At 41.6% G+C, this 13,502-nt stretch overlaps 1 protein-coding gene across 5 annotated transcripts in view; it reads right to left on the bottom strand.

Moving 5' to 3' along the window:
- The window catches only part of LOC138827290 (protein dispatched homolog 1), a 165,460-nt gene extending 152,890 nt beyond the window's left edge, over positions 1 to 12,570 (bottom strand). For 2 of the 5 annotated variants that reach the window (XM_070022786.1, XM_070022784.1), the window contains exons 1-2: positions 12,428 to 12,534; positions 5,395 to 5,454 (exon numbers count right to left, since the gene is read on the bottom strand). The gene's annotated coding sequence lies outside the window, so the exon portion shown is untranslated. The other 3 variants (XM_070022785.1, XM_070022790.1, XM_070022791.1) reach the window with 3 other exon arrangements.
- Between the last annotated feature and the right edge of the window lie 932 nt (positions 12,571 to 13,502).

Raw genomic sequence — 13,502 nt, 5'->3', positions numbered from 1 at the left:
AGGTTAAATGGCAAATACACTAAGCAAGCAAGTGACAATGTAGCTTCATTCTGGCTGGGGGCTGATCACCTAAAAAATGCTCTACTGAGCCGGGCGCCAGTGGCTCATTCCTGTAATCCTTGCTTCTCAGGAAACAGATCTAAAGATCATGATTTGAAGCTGGGTGCCGGTGGCTCACGCCTGTAATCCTAGCTACTCAGGAAGCTGAGATCTGAGGATCACGGTTCAAAGCCAGCCCGGGCAGGAAAGTCCGTGAAACTCTTATCTCCAATAAACCACCAGAAAACCGGAAATGGCGCTGTGGCTCAAGTGGTAGAGCACTAGCCTTGAGCTGAAGAGCTGAGGACAGCACTCAGGCCCAGAGTTCAAGCCCCGCAACCGACAAAAAAAAAAAAGTCATGATTTGAACCCAGCCCAGGCAGGAAAGTCTGTGAGACTCTCTTCTCCAACTAACTACAAAAGAAAAAGAAAAAAAGGCTGGAGGTAGAGCTGTGGCGCAAGCAGTAAAGTTCAAGGACAGGACCCAGGCCCTAAGTTCAAGCCCCAGGACTGGCACCAAACAAAAAAAAGCTGTACTGTACTGAATACAATTTAAATCTTTTTTAAAATATATGGCAAAGCCAGAAATGCAATATAATAAATGTTACAAGGGCAGAAATACTTCAGAAAAAAAAAAAGCACAAAGTGCTTATTTTTTATTTGGCTCATGGGGCAGAATGGGGAAGGACTATGGCCTTGTACAAATAGGGTAAAAACTGTCAAAACTTGAGGCCCAATACAGAGAGACAGAAAAGCGACCATCCCAAGAGACCACCCGATATTATGTCTCACAGAGGGATAAAACTAAAAAGCAAATCATCATATAGCTGATACGTGTGAAACAATGGTAACTGGGAAGAAACACTTAAGTTGTAGGTAGTCCTCTGTGCCACTAGTCAAAGTAATTATAAGTTTTGGGTGGAGGTGAGGGTGATGTTATAATCTGTGAGGGACATATTTGACATTCAGTTTATTTTGAATATATTTAGAAAGTAGTTTTTACACTCTAAGGCAGGGTAGAGTGGCTCATATCTGTAATCCCAACTACTCTGGCAGTAGAGATTAGAAGGGTCATGGTTCGAGACTAGCCTGGAGGGGGGAGAGGGGGTGAGGAAAGGTTGTAAGACTCCATCTCCATTGGTTAAAAAGCCAGGTGTAATATGTGTACCTGTCATCCAAGCTAAAAAGGAGGCACAAGTTAGGAGCACTGAAGACCAGCCTAACCCAGACAAAAACATGAGACCCCAAAAAAGGAGTCTCAAAAAAGGAAAAGAACTAGAGGAATGGGTGGAGTGGTAGAACACTTATGTAGCCAGTGAAAGGCCCTAAGTTCAAATACAGTGTCTGCCTCCTGAATAGGCAGATTTATAGCCTGACAGGACTGAGTTTTTCTCCACAGCAACTAGTTGTGAAATAGGTATACCAGCATTTAAATTTTGTATTAAAATTTTCTTTCAATTCTCTATTTTTCTGACTATACTTGGTGAAAACAACATATAATAACATAAGGTGAATTTTCTATAATCACCAAGATGACATGGTCTTCTTCTCTGGAATGCTAAAAGCTACAAATGTTTTGCAAGAGACCAACTGGCAAGCACTAAAACTTAAGAAGAAATTTTAATTACAATGGGAATGGAAAATCCTGCACATATACACAGATTCTAATAGAAAATGACACAGGAGAGTGAGTGGAACTCACACATAAGACTGTATTATACATAAAACAGAAGGATCAGTTTGATGAGTACGAGAGTCAGTAAAAACTGAGTCCCTGAAGTCAGGTTGGCTGGATTCAAATCTCAGCTCTAATAATTAGTGTGTAACTTGGGCAAGCTATTTAGCCTCTATAACCCTCCATTTCTGTCTCTGCAAAATTGGCATAATGGCCCTTAATAGGATTCGAGTGAAGATTAAATTAGACATAACACATGTAAAATACTTAGCACAGTGATTAGCACAGAGTAAATATTTAATAATTGTTAGTTACCTTACACTTTTTTTTTACCTTAAGTTTTTTTTTTTTACAAGATGCCAACAGAAACATCAAAAAATACCTTAACAAGCTGGGCACCAGTAGCTCATGCCTGTAATCCTAGCTACTCAGGAGGCTGAGATCCGAGGATCACAGACCAAAGCCAGCCAGGGCAGGAAAGTCCATGAGACTCTTATCTCCAATAAATTACTAGAAAACCAGAAGTGGGGCTGTGGCTCAAGCGGCAGAGTACTCACCTTGAGCTGAAGAGCACAGGGACAGCGCCCAAGCCCAGAGTTCAAGCCCCACAACCGACAAAAAAAAAAGTACCAAAACAGTGGTTAAAGAAATTCCATTTTGTGGTCAGATAAGTTATGTGAGGCGAAATGAACCCCAAGATAAGGACTCAAATGTTTTTTCTTTCTTGCTATTGTTACGAACATATTTATAAGATATTTCTTTGTTGCTTTGTATGTCCCTCCCCCATGGTACAACCCCTATTTTCACTGTATTTGATGTTGGTATAATTTGTGGCGGGGAAGGTGGACCCATTCCAACAATGAGATATATAAGACATTATGTCGAAAAACGAACTTTATAACTTTGGCACGTGGCGGGGTGTCATAGGGGTGGGGCATGGAAGGGATGGGAAGGGGAAACAAAGGAGGAGGCAACAATGCTTGATAAGAAATGTACTCATTACCTTGCCCATGTAACCCCTCTATATGGAATTTTCACAATAAAAAATAAATAAATAAATAATGTTTAAAATGTTAAAAAAAAAATTCCATTTTAGTTACCTACTTCTTGAGGGAGTAGGCAATTCCATCATACAGTATTCGGCAAATACAACAGCCTGAAAACCAACAGCAGCCACAAATTAAATCATCAAAAAATTATTAGTGTAAAGGTGACTTCCACTGTACTTAATTGAGCCCAGCACTCTAACAGCTAATAATCAGGTTATAGTATTAAGGGACTAATAACATATTTCTATGATACACTGTTGCTAAAATGACCATAAGAGACAATGAAGAGAGTTAATCAGCCACAGTACAGTCAAAAAGAAATTAAAAACCATCAACCTATACCCCCAAATGGTATGACTGCTGTGGGATATGGCAACTGTGTGACAATGTATTAGCAACATAGGCAATTCAAAAGAGCTTGGTTCTCTCAGGTTCCAATGAGTAAAATAAGGGTCTACTGCAGGTAATCCCAAAAGTTCAATATACATTTGATCTTTTTTCAAAATCAATTTTGAAAACTACAAATTAAAAAACTGCACATATTAGACAAGTACAGTAGCTTATGATTGTTATCTTCCCTGCTCAGAAGATGGAAATCAATAGTTCAAGGCCAACCCTGATGATGTTAGAGAGACTCTCATGCCAACAAATAAGTACACACTTACTTGGAACACATTTGTCATCCCAACCACTGAAAGGCACAGGAAGGGGGACTGCCTTTGGAAGCCAGCCTTGAGCAAAAATGCAAAACCGTATCAAAAATAAGTAAAGCAAAAAGAGGCTTGGGCATGACTCAAGTAGCAGAGCAGCTGCCTAGCAAGCAGAAGGCCCTCTATTGGTACACCAATATATTTAAGCAAAAATAAAAATGGAACCTTTTTTAGTGTGCAACCTGGAGTTTTGATATATGACTTTGATAGAAATTGATGCATTTGACAACATTTTTTTAAAATCCATTCCTTGAAAAAGTAGTATCTATATCTAAAACCTAAGAATAAAAACAGCAAAGGAAAGACGCAATTCTTGAGTTCTTATGACATCCCGATCTCCTCTACCCCTACCCTCAATCTCCTCCCCATATCTACACTTCCCCACCCTCATCCCTACTCTCCCTACTCACACTTTCCTCCTCATCCCCACCCCCTACTTTCATCCCCAGGAGGAACTATGAACAGCTAATCAGCAGCATCAGCCATCAGCACCACCTGGGCAAGCTTCTAGGGCAGAAATCTAATAACTACTTACTTGGTAGCCATTAATTTACTCCCATTTCAAAGTGGCCTTTTTATCTAGGTTTAGAAAGTATAAGACGCTCTTAAAAAAAAAATCTGCAGCAGATGGAAATGAATTCATCATTACCCTCCATTATCCCTTTCAGCTGGCAATAACTTGTGGTTGTAAAGCAAAGAAAAAAAGAGTTTGGGGTGATTTTAATCAAAGCTTGGATTCTAGCCCTGCCCTGCAGCATGCTGTAATATGAGAAATGTTCCAGCCTTGCATTCCAATAGAAATGAATTTTTATGTGACTGGCTTCCAACATTAACTGCCACCTCTCCTGCGCTATTGTTCTTATCCAGGCAGAGGTTATTTCCAAAGCACATACTACGTTCAACTACATTGGGTGCCACATTACAGTGCCATCCCTGAAAAATCCTGATCAATAATAAACTGACTGATTTAACAAAAATTTGAAGTGGGACACATAAACTAAAGGGAATACAACTTCTAAAAGTGCACAAATGAATATCTAGAATCAGCATGTATGCTGCAAACTCTAAAAAGTATTTTAGGTATTATGGTAGTAGCAACTGAGGCAAAGAACTTGATTTGTCCAAATATCTACCTTCTATAAGAATTGTTGTGAGCACTTGACAGGATACTAAATACCTAGTACTGCTGGGCATGTAATATATGGACAATAAGTATGAGCCATCTTAACAACATTTCCAACCAGAGGGACCTGTTCACTGGTGACTTTTTTTCTTTTGCAGGAAAATTTTATCCAATAACATGTATTACTATTCTGAAAAAGAAAGACAAGTTCCCTGGGAAACCTCATAATTTGACAACATGTAAATTAGAAGCATTTCTCTAATGGCAAGTTGGAAGATAGTAAACCACAAATAAGGGGTGAGAAATACTTCAGAAAGAGTATATTTAAGCCGGGCACCAATGACTCATGCCTATAATCCTAGCTACTCAGGAGGCTGAGATCTGAGGATTCTGGTTCAAAGCCAGCCTGGGCAGTAAACTCCATAAAACTCTTATCTCCAATAAACTACTAAAAAAAACTGGAAATGGTGCTGTAGCTCAAGAGGTAGAGTGCTCGCCTTGAGCAAAAAGAAGCTCGGGGACAGCACTCAGGCCAAGAGTTCAAGCCCCAGGACATGCAAAAATAAAATACACACACACACACACACACACACACACACACACATGCGCACATACACATGCACACACACTTAAGAGTATATTTAAACAAGCAATTCAAGTATATGTATGTACATATGTGTATGTCTATATGGGGAGAGTAATTTATGTACATATGAGTGTGTGCGTATGCGTTTGTGTGTGTGTGTGTGGTGATTATTTAAGGATCTGGAGAAGGGAAAACCCAAGAAGTAGCTGTACCTGTTTGTCAAAGATCCTGTTTCCTGTTTCTTCCATTATTCTTCCTCCTCTTCTGAACTCCTATAGAAAAAGAAACATGCTCTCTTAGATGAAGGGAGGGAGGGAGAGAGGGAGGGTAGAAGGGAGGGAAGGAGGGAAGAAGGATGGGGGATAGGAAGGAGAGGAGAGGGGAAGGGAGAAGAAAGGAAGGGAGGGAAGGAGGATGGATCTGAAGTAAAAAGTAAAAAAGTAAACTCAGGGATAAGTAAGAGTAACAGAGGGAGTAAAGCTGACAGGGTATATTGTTCACATTATAGAAATAAAAATGTCACAATGAAACTTCTCCTTGTGTAACAAATGTATGCTAATAAAAGTCAAAGAAAAAATAAACATATAACCTATGTATATTAAGTCACTTATTAATTCTTTGAGTTTACTTTGCTTTAAAGTATATATAACTTATATAATGTTACCTTGAGATTATGTCTACCAGTCACTCCACATTTTACCCTGTATTAATCACATACTTCAGGCTAGCTATAGGAGGGAAATCACTGGTTCCTACGAAGACTATGTGCAGTGGGTATATGATGTTAATTTTGCCAGTAAGGCAGAATGCCGAAGGGCTTTATATATAACTTACCCAACATCTCTCTTAACTGTTCTGAGACTGCAATTGATCATCAAATGGCACAATCATAACCAGAATTCAGCCAAAATTCACACCTGAAATCTGGCAACTTTCTAAACTTGGGGAACTACTTAGCTCTTACAATGCCCTCAAGAATCTGGGAAGTTCTGAGAGGGTTTCCAAATTCCTAACCTATGTTACACACAGAGCTCTTGAGTTTATCAGCACTGAGATAACTTCTCTTGGTCCTTGCATTCTCTGTCCTTAAGGTCTGTGGGAATATCCCCTGTAAATCATCTTGTGGGTAGCCTATATTTACTTCCAAAATTGTTCTAAGCTTCATGAGTAGCACTGTGTGTCTCAGAGCATATGTCATCCATGTGGACATCTCACATCCTACTTCTTTCTACTCATCCTCCCTACATGACAGTGAGTATCACCACTTTGTTTTGTGTGTGTGTGTGTGAGTGTGTGTGTGTATGTGTGCGTGCAAGCGAACGAGCAAGTGAGCGAGTGAAAGAGAGAGAGAGAGAGAGAGAGAGAGAGAGAGAGAGAGAGAGAGAGCCTGGGCACTGTCCCTAGGCTCTCCAGCTCAGGACTAGCGCTCTACCACTTGAGCCACAGCACCACTTCCAGTTTTCTGGTGGTTAATTGGAGATAAGAGTCTCTCTTACTTTCCTGCCCCAGCTGGCTTTGAACTATGAGCCTCAGATCTCAGCCTCTGAGTAGCTAAGATTACAGGCCTGAGCCACCAGCGCCCAGCAACCTCCTTTTTCTTATGTATCCATTTATACTACTTTAAAAGGAGACTCAAAGTCATCTTTTCCTTAGAAAGCTTGCCCACCAAGACTGGCTTCACTTAACTACAACCACTCTGTGAACTAGAAATCAAGAGATTGAGGGGTCTAATCTTGGTTCTTTATTAGCTGTGTTACCTGGGCAAATCACTCATCCTTCTGGAACCAGTATCTCAAACATAAATGAGGGGAATTAGACTAAATAAGCCCCAAACTAATTCCTAGCTCTAAGAATATTTGATGTGATATATATATATATATATATACATATACATATACATACATACATAGCATAAACAGTGGGAAAACTTGAACTTTTTAAATGTAAAGCATTAATAGCACAAGTAAGAGAAAATAAATTTCAAAGAATGGCAAGGACTGAATATTCAGTTTCCTGTTTCCTAATCACTATGCAATACTTTGCACGTCACACCTTTGTATAATATACCAAAGGTATTTAAAATGCTCTAGATTAGTTTCATATCAACATGGCTATTTGACCTCACCCAGTTATTTAATCAAACACTAGTTTAGGTGTGAAAAGTTTATTTTGCCTGAAGTGTATTTTTGCACATGTGGTTAATATCTACAGAAGGTTAATAATGTAGGTAATATCAGTAGGACTCATCTAATCAGTTGCAGGTATAATGAGCAAAAGCTCTTATTTTCCAGAAATGAAAGGATTCTGCATCAAGACTACAGAATCAACTGCTACTTGAATTTTCAGCATGCTGGACATTGTAAAATGTTGCACATTTTCCTTAATTGAATGAACTAATATCTTAAAACGTTTTTTAAGGACACATATGCTGAATATATTAATTCTATTATTCTGGAGAGCTCTGGCTGATCACCAACATAGTGAAAGTTAAACTAATGTCTTTTCTTTGTCAAGTAAAGTTTAGTAGATGGCTGCATCTTGTAACTTCTTTAAAATAATATTGTAGCATTTTAAATAAATGCTGATTGGATCTTATTGCTATTATTTTTGTTTTGGTTTTTGTCAGTCGTGAGGCTTGAACTCTGGACCTGGGCACTGTCCCTGTGCTTTTCAGCTCAAGGCTAGCCACAGCTCCACTTCTGGTTTTCTGGTGGTTAATTGGAGATAAGAGTCTCAAACTACAAACTAGCAATATTATCAGCTCACTATGATCATGAGTCACCATAATCAGTCCACTATAGGCCCTGACTCAACACAAGCTTTCAGGAATAAGTAATGAATGCACAAGACATAGGTAAATAAGTAACAAAACTGACACCAAAATATAGCTCCACAGGCTGAAACACTGAACTTCTAAAACACATGCAGGATGAAATTTAACAGAATATACATTATTTGCAATTTTATCTATTCACTATGAAACAGTCACTTACTTAGTTTTGAAACACAGGAGTTGGGTTTGATACAATCTATATAGTCCTTAGTTTTAGAAAGTAAAATTTGGTTGGGGATCCCCTCCCACTGCCTGTGCTTCCTTCCCAGCTTTGACTCTCCAAGTTCAGTCAGGTACAACATCCCTTGTACCCAGTCTTTTGCTGCTATCATGTTTTCACCATTCACCACTTCTGATGAAAACATCAGTGCTGAAAGAAGCGATTCCTATTGCAGTCCCTCTCCCTAACTGTCACATAAACTTCACCTTAAAGAGGCTCTCCCAGGGCATTCTCATGGAAGTTAGAGAGACACATTTCTTCCCAGCCACTGTAGGCAAAAAGTAGCATATATGTGTAGGATATTTTTTAACTACACTTTAACTAAAAGTCTGGTGTATTATTACCAGGAGTTGGCAATTCTAATCCACCTCAGTCCTAAAATACTCTTACAATCACAGTGAATAGCTCCTACCCTTGCCATGCATATCTAGTAATGGTCAACTTTCCCTAGCTCTCACCAAATGTTTTATCTAATTGTTTGTTGCCTCAGAATCTAAAAAGAAATCACCATGTGTTTTCTATATTATTTATAATTGTGAAGTGTATCCTGCCACAATTATTCAAGTTTGTGAATAATTTAATGTGATGTCTCACTTTAAAATTGGGTAGAGTCCATCTGTATAACTGCAAGAGAAAGGTATGATTTAGCTCTAAAACTATTTTTAAAGCAATAACAATCTAAACAAGAAGTTCGTAATCACAAATCCCTGCTTAGGAGCAAGAAAATGTCTAGAGACTGGTGGATTCAGCATAATGGCCAGGACTGCAGTCTTGTTTATCTGCTCTGATTCCCTTTTGAGTTATTCTGATGCCTAGGCCATCTTAGTCACTATGAAAGAAAGGCAATGACTTGGTAGAGAGAAAAAAAGACAGAAAGTGACTATAAAAGAAGAGACTCCCGGGCTGGGAAGATGGCTCAGTGGCAGAGTGCTTGCCTTGCATGCATGAGGCCCTGAGTTCGATTCCTCAGCACCACATAAGCAGAAAAGGCCAGAAGTAGTTTTGTGGCTCAAGTGATAGAGCATTAGCCTTAAGCTGAAGAGCTGAGGGACAGCGTCCAGGCAGAGTTCAAGCCCCGTGACTAACAACAACAACAACAAAAGAACAAGAAGAGACTCCCTCAGCCATCCTAGCTGGCTGTTTGCTATTTCTCTATCCAAAAACTATTTCTCAGCTATATCCAATTCTTCTGATTCTAGCAAGTGGCAAGGAATGGCTTTCTAAGTAGGATATGCATATAAGTAAAAATATATTTTATAACAAAATTGATAACCAAAGGCTATGAACTCAAATCACTCAATACAGCAACTTGTTTGCTATCTTACAAACTGTAGCTAAAAAAATGCAAACATTTTACTGTGTATGTATGAACACTGTCTCGGCTTTCACTGGAAGTTCTTCATATGCAGAATGCAGTATTTCTACATTGCAGTAGAAATAAAAAGAAACGGAATCCATTCATGCAATAGTAATTTGTTGTACCAAATATAAAATTGCTACTGTTGGTTCTGTTAAACTGTAACAGACAACTGAATCCTACAATATTAAAAAAACGTATCTAAAGTAAAGCTAAGAAATTTACTCAACAACTAGAACAAAGAACAAACATTCCAAAGATTTTCAAACATACCATTCAGATACCCTTCAGATACACTGAAGGGAGGTGCCCTTCTGTTTCAACCATGAGCACGTCTGCTACCATGAACTAAAGCCTGAAGACTTGAAGGCATGAATTAAAGCTGAAGACTGGCATAAGCTGTCAGGTTCTTCTGTCAAAAAAAACAACTGCAGGCTGGGTGCCAGTGGCTCAGCCTGTAATCCTAGCTACTCAGGAGGCTGAGATCTGAGGATCGTGGTTCAAAGTCAGCCTGGGCAGGAAAGTCCACAAGACTCTTATCTCCAATAAACCACCAGAAAACTGAAATTGGTGAAAAACGTGCACGTGCACGCGCGTGCGCACACACACACACACACACACACACACACACACACACACAGAGGAAAAGAGGGAAGAATATAGTTTTGGAATGCATGGATGTGTAAACTTGAACTCAGGGACTCAAACACTTGCTTGGCTTTTTTTTTTTTTTTTTTTTTTGTCTGTCGTGGGGCCTGAACTTTGGGCCTGGGCGCTGTCCCTCAGCTTTTCAGCTCAAGGCAAGCGCTCTGCCATTTGAGCCACAGCACCATTTCCAGCTTTTTCTGCTTATGTGGTATGGGGAATCGAACCCAGGACCTTATGCATTCAAGACAAGCACTCTACCACTGAGCCACCTTCCCAGCCCTGCTTAGCCTTTTTTTTTTTTTGGTTGTTCACAGCTGGTTCTCCACTATTGGAGCCACATCTCCATTCCAGCTTTTTTGCTGGTTAACTGGAGATAGAATCTTTGGACTTTACTGCCTAGGCTGCTTTGAACCTTAACCCTCAAGTCTCAGCCTCCTGAGTAGCTAGGATTACAATCAAGAGCCACCTGGCACCTGCCTAAAATATGAATCCAAGATTGTGTTGTTAAAGTAAAAATCCTCTCAGAGAAACATTATTGTGTATTTAATAAAATGAGACTGTCAGATGTGATGGCGCATGCCTGTAATCCCAACTACTGGAGATGCAGAGATCAAAAGTATCAAGAGTCAAGGCCAGCCTAGGCAAAAAGTTACCACCACCCCATCTCAACAAATACACTACGTACCTCACTATCTGAGGCTGCCTAGGCAAAAATCAAAGGCCTTATTGGAAAAGCAATTAAATTTTTTTTTAAAAAAAAAGCAGGGGACTGGGAGCATGGCTCAAGCAAAAGCCTAACAAGCAAAAGGTCCTCAAGCACAAAGTCCTGTACCACCAACAACAAACAAAAGGAAACATCACAGTGGTTAATTCAATAACCTTAGAGACTATATAATTTGAAAACATCCCTCACTATGCTCATTTACATGTTGAAGCGCTGTTGGTGATTAGGCACTATTTTACACTTGCCACTACCATCTGTGCTACTACACACTGAAACTCTGTATCTCGAGCACAGATTCAAGGCCATCCAGAAGTGAAAATAAGCTACCAAAATACCAGGATACCAAAGGATATAAAATGTCCTTGTTTATTTGAAAGAGTATGAATCATACCATCACAAGTTACCTGTAGAAACTAAGAAATTTGGGCTGGGAAGGTGGCTCAGTGGTAGAGCGCTTGCCTTGCATGCCTGAGGCCCTGGGTTCGATTCCTCAGTACCACATAAAGAAAAAAGCCTGAAGTGACACTGGGGCTCAAGTGGTAGAATGCTAGCCTTGAGCTGAAGAGCTGAGGGACAGCGCCCAGGCCCAGAGTTCAGGCCCCGCGACCGAACCCAAAAAAAAAAAAAAGAAAAAAAAAAGAAAATTTAAAAATAAAAACCCTAACAAATGACAACAGGGACACTCAAAACAAGCAAGATAATCGTTAGCTATCAACCTTCCACCAATGACAGTATCACGGCTTGCTGTAGTTCCTAATTTGAGATAGAAATCCAATTCACTGAACATCTAAAAATGTACTGCAACGCAGGGCACAAAAACAAGGAGCAATATCACGACAAACGCTGACAGCACTAGTTTTCTCAAGATGATCACAATCCATGACAAAGAAAATCTGACAACCTAAACTCAGCAAGATAGTTAGTCCATAAGGAAAAACTTTGGTTGGCATGCTGGTCTAAATGAGAGCATTTAAAACTACCCGTCTGACAAAGAAAGGCAGCCCTGAGTGGCCTGTGGATGAAGAATCAAGTTGTCCTTAGAAATGTAAAATATCTTCACGAAATCCACACGGGGGGAGCCTTCGTTGCAAATGGATTCAATGGAGCTCAGCATCCAACCCTTGTCGGATCACCTCTCTGATCTCCGTTAGATTGAGACGTCCTTCGGCAGCCCGGCCCCCCTCCAGACTCTGCCTTCGGAGACCAACCCTGGCCACCCTCGGACACGCCGCCCGGACGCGGGACACACCCCCATCCAGGACTCCCCGGTCCTCGAAGACGCCTCTCCGCCCCGTGTCACCGCCACCCCGTCCCGGGGCCTCTCCTCCCCCGGGGCCCCTCACGCCGTCCCGGCGGCTCCGCGGCCCGCCCCCCTCAGCTTCCCAGTCCTGGCCGCTTCCCCAAGCCCGGGGTCCCAGCTCCCGCTCCACCCGCGCAGGGAGCGCCGCCTCGCCAGTCCCTACCCGGCCTCTGGTCCCTTGGCGCGAAGCGACAGCACGCTCCGAAGCGTCCACACAGAGGCGACGGCGAGCGCCCAGGACCCACGCTGTGGCTCGGGCTCGGGCTCCGAACTCACCTCCAGTCAGAGCTCCCGGATCCAGGCTGGAAGCCGCGCTTCCGCCTGGCGCGGTGGGCGTTCCCCAGCCGGACAGGAAGTTCCGCCCCTGCCCGCTAAGGCCACGCCCCCCGCTACCCCTCACCACAGTGAGAGGAGCACCGGGCAGATGTGCGGGCTGCGTGCAACCCGCTCAACCTAACCGAAAGAAGGGCAGGCCCCAGATGCCTGCTTCTTCTCTTGTTTCCGCTCTTTCCAGAGCTTCACTCATCCTATGGACAAACGCTGGACCAAGCGTCTGCTCTGCTTAAGCCTTTTGAGGAACACCCAGTCTCACCTACTGACCTCTGTCCTCACAATTTAGTTGAAAGTCGTTATAAATAAAAACAGTGCTTAATCTCACCTCGAGGCAGTATTTCTTCTTTCATTAATTCAGATGTCTGTCATCTACTGTAGATCACTCATGAATCACCAGGCAGGCACTGCTGTGGGTGCTGCGGATAGAGCAATGCACAGAGGAAAGCAATGAACTACACATATATTACATGGGGAACAGCGGCTGTCCCTCATCGCTGGGAGACAGACAGACAGACAGGCAGGCAGGCAGACAGACAGACAGACAGACAGATTACTCAGGTCTGTGCAAACAAGTGCAATAAAGCCATCTAATGTTAGGGGAACTCCAGCAGTGTGATGAATTAGGCAGAGAAGGCCTAAAAATGTTGTCTTCAGTTGACACTAAAATAAAGCAAGTAGGAAGGGTAAAGCACAGGTGGAGAAGGACTTGCAGAGAGGAATAAAAGGAGTGAGTGCTTGGTTTTCACAGGCGCACATGAAAACTCCATCAGCTCAGGAAGGTTTAAGATCCTGGAAACAAGAGCAAGCAGAGACCAGGACACATCATGAAAACTTCCACATCTTCTGCTAAGTAATTTGGTATTGAGGCTGCATACAACTGCATCAGTGGGGAAGCCTGGCACACA

Source organism: Dipodomys merriami, unplaced genomic scaffold (genome assembly GCF_024711535.1).
Source record: "Dipodomys merriami isolate MVZ:Mamm:240054 unplaced genomic scaffold, mDipMer1.0.p SCAF_153, whole genome shotgun sequence".
NCBI lineage: Eukaryota > Metazoa > Chordata > Mammalia > Rodentia > Heteromyidae > Dipodomys > Dipodomys merriami.
The sequence above is the reverse complement of the archived record's forward strand: the minus strand, read 5'-3'. Positions and strand labels throughout refer to the sequence as shown.